Here is a 4276-nt window from a genome sequence, read left to right on the forward strand (position 1 = left end):
TTCATTAAAAACCAGATAACAGAGTGGTAAATATGCACAAAAGTTTGATAACTAGCAATGTAATGCGTAAATTTATTGATAGCATGAACAACAATAAGATTTTTTTATTTTTTTTTGTCGCCATATAATTTACCTTTGTAGGGTCAAGTTCTTACTAATGTCGTAGATGGTGTAAGGTTTATTCTCCTCTTGTTGTCCCAATACATCTGGTGGGCTCCAGTATTGCAGCAATAATGCTGCAACTCTTGGGACTCCCTTCTTTACTCTTATCAACCTGGTAGTTCGTAACAAACTTGGAAGCGACGGTGCTGTATGCACAAGTACTAGCTCTTGCCACGACTGTCACTTGGTCAGCTGGCACAAGTCCACTAGGAGCTTAAGCCAACTTCTATGAGCTCTTAGAAGAATCCTTTTAATTGATGGATGAAAGATAACTCAAAGAAGGCTAATCTACTTGCAGAAAGAAACTGGAAAGCTGAAAGGAAACGCAAACCCTAGCAAACCCTAATTTTACCAGCTAGCCCTACTGATGCAAGAAAGAGGATGCAAGCTACTGAAAGAGATGCCATTGACTTCTAGGAAGGTAAAATGCATGTGTTTAAGCTACTTCGACAGTAACATCTGAAAAAAAAAACATCTTTTTGTATTTTTGAATAAGTTGTCAGAATTATCATGCATGTGCTTTTAACTGGTTTGTGACTGTGCAGAGGTGGATTGGCGAGAGGAAATGCTTGCAGACAGTTGGGAAGGTTCAAAGAGGGCCTAAGGGGTCCCTAGCACCCTTCCAGAGAGTTTCACAAAGTTTGGCTATCAAGAAACCGCGTTCGTGAGCTTCTACAGGAAGTCTGCAGGGGTTCTACAGGATGTTCTGTATTTTCTACAGGATGTTCAGAAATGGCATTTTGGAGGGTGGATGGAGAGAGAAAGGTGAAGGAGTGAGTATGGAGGTAGGATAAGGGTGTGAGGAGGTCCAGGACTTGGTGGATGGAGCTGAGGAGAGATGAAGATGGCTGGATTTGTTCAAGGAGGAGTGAAGCAATGTTGCACAAAAATTAGGGTTATGTGAGCAAATGTGGCAAACGTGAGGCAAGAATCTGCGTTAGGGGATGGAGTAGATGGGATTGATGGAGTATGGGTAGATAGAGAAGTGGTACGGGTGCTTTGCAAGTTGTTTCTCCAACTGAACCAACGAAGACTTGGAAAATCAGAGACCTAGTTACGTTAACCTAATCTGATCTAGTTAATAGTAAAGAGAATGAATAGAAGTTTATTTGCAATGAAACCATGTATACTAACTATGCAATGAAGCAATCAAGAATCTGAACATGTAACCAACTTCTGCAAATAAAAATCGAACACTAATGATTGCATGGCGAAGCAAAGACAGTGTTTTTGGTGGCAGCAAGGTCACCTTGATCCCAGCTCCTGATCCCACTGAGGGAGAGGTGAAATCAGAGGTGCTTGATGGCCTTTTTCTGAAGCTCTTCCCTGTTAATAACCTATCAACTCAATCTGAACATAAAAATCCTTTCTAATCATCAACAATGACCTAGGTAATCAACAAGATTTTAATCTACTTAACATAAATTATTTTGCAAAGACATAAAAAGAAAATAACAGTACATAAAGGAAGCCTTGGCACTTGGGTTGGGCCCAAACCCAAGAGCTACAGGCTCCTAAAGAAAACTCAGAACTGATGCCAAGCAAAGCTGCTCTTCATTCCTCAAAAATAATCATGTCACAAGAAAGTTATACAACAGTAGCTACAAAAAACGAGCTGAGATAATGATAGCACTATAGTGCAAAACCCAACAGTTCCAAAAGTAAACTACGAAGGCTGAGGCCTTCCTATTTATGCACTACGAGGGTCCTAGCAGCCCTCCTTAACTCAAGGGACTCGACTGTTCAAACTGCCAATAAACAATCACTCTTCACAAAGCTGCTCGGCTGCCTTTAGGATTCGTTTTGGTGGCCTGCTGAGCTCCGAGTTGAGGGTGGAGATTTCGAGGAAGGGCCATTTAGTGCAGGAGACAACCTCCCTACGAATCCTCACCCTTGCTCCCTCATGCTTGGTTGTCACTTGGCTCATAATTGCTTGGCTTTGCTCCAAAATTTGTCAAAAAAACCTGAAATAACCACGTATTAGCCTCCTTGGTAAAGTGACCACCCTTATTCATTCAAATAACGAAAACATACTCAAAAAAACATGCATCATCTATGAAAAATGGTGGATTGATGAAGAACAGTAGGCAAAATGAGCCCAATAAGTTACCCATTTTTGGGGCTCATCAACCTCCAATAAGTATATCATAAGTGATAATGGAGATGTGAAACGATAGTCTCCATTTAGGTCCTCGTAAAATGGGAGTTGTTGTTACACACCTTTTAACTTTGCAAAAGAGTTGTTACACTTATCATTCTATACAAAATATTTATCCTTTGTTAATAGGGCAAATAATGGGAATGCAATCTTGGATTTTTTTTTTTATTTTTTATTTTTTCCATAAATCATCTATAATAACCTACCTTCCCTAAAAATCTATGTACCTCCTTCTGTGTCTCAGGAGTGGGAATTCTTAGAATTACCTCAAATTTTGGTGGATCAACCTGTATACCTGCAACAAAGAGATAGTCTCCTAAAACATGTAGGTTTTAACCCTGTACATAAATTACCTGCAAACAAATTCTTAAAAAGAAAAAATATACAATGGCGTGAAACATAAAACAAATACACAGAGATTTTTGCCTGGATCCCAAAGTCGGGACTACCAGATTGATTTTTTATTATATTCATTTCAATGTTACAATACATACATATATATATATATATATATATATACATGTCTAATCATTCATAAACCCCAATCCATTAATCCCAGATTAGAACATAACCATAGTTCCCTTGACCATATCTACAAAATACCATGGGTAGAAAACCAGCATGCCCAAAACCATCTGCAAAAATCATGAAAAAAACCATAGGTAGGTCTGCCCATCTAATATAGGGTCAACAAAAAAATTCCTGGGGCACTGCCCCAGACCCTGTACAAGGGGTGAAGCGAACAAAGTTCATTCTAGTTTATATACTCCAGAAGACTTAGAATATTAATATCTTCATTGAGATATAAGAATATATATTATATGTACGAATATGAATGATGATACAATTGAGAATGAGGGTCCTGTATATATAGCCAGGTAAGTACCCTTTCACGAGCAATCATGTCTCCTTAGACATGCCTCTTTGTTTAACTAATTATTAATTAACTAATCATTATTACAATTATTTATATATATTTTATTCGTAACATTGCCTTCCTCAAAAAATCTTTGTCCTCAAAGCTTGTTGATGCAAAAGGCTTGATCTCCTTTTTTGTTTCGAATGTCTTCTCGTCTCAACACTGTCATCTTCGTTGATACAAGTTGATATGATCTTCTAAGTGACAAACAAAATTGTCGCACTGAGAAGGGATCAGACCATCCTAGATTAATCTTCTATGGAATATTCTGATCACTAGAATTTTGTAATGAATTGTCATCATAGGACTGGATTGAGGTTACATCAATATTCTTTGGAACATCAGTTTGTTGTTTCTGTTCTGAATGGTCTCGATACGTAGCTTGGTTGAGTTGTCTACTCTCATGATTCAGATGTCGATAGGGAACTTTTTTGGTTTGACTTTCCCTTATTGGGGATGTGACAATTTTTTTATTTTCTGCTGGCGAGGATGTTGTTGAGTTGGTTACAGAACATTCACTTGGGATGTTCATTGTCTGAACTGCAACATGTAAGTTCGTATTTCCTTCAACTTTCTTGTCTTATTTCTGAGTTGTGACATTCACTGGATCACTATTTGTTGTTTTTTTGTCAACTTGAATTCCTACATTTGATGCTTCCTTCTAGATAAGTTGTTGTACCTTGTTTTCTAATGACTTCTTACCTTCTTAAGCTTCTTGATTTGCGTCAATATTTTTTCACTATGGTATTTAAGCTGAGAAACTTATCAATTTCTCTTTTCATATTTTGTAGTACTTTTTTACTTTCTTGAAAATTTATTTTTGAAATATCTTCTATGTCTTCTGGTATTACTAAATTTGGCTTCATCATAAGATCTTGTAGCGTTATTTTTTTCTTTTTGTAAGAAAATGTCAAAAACTTCTTCTTCGTATTCAGGATGAAGGAACCTAGGGTTTCCATCCATGGCAATCCTAGAATAATGTCACCTAGATCATTCCATAGAGATTGAACAAAGAATTGTGATATAAAAGTATAATC

The sequence above is a fragment of the Pinus tabuliformis genome, chromosome 7 (genome assembly GCF_031772625.1).
Source record: "Pinus tabuliformis cultivar Carrire ecotype Pingquan chromosome 7, CPIR1, whole genome shotgun sequence".
NCBI classification, from domain to species: Eukaryota; Viridiplantae; Streptophyta; class Pinopsida; order Pinales; family Pinaceae; genus Pinus; species Pinus tabuliformis.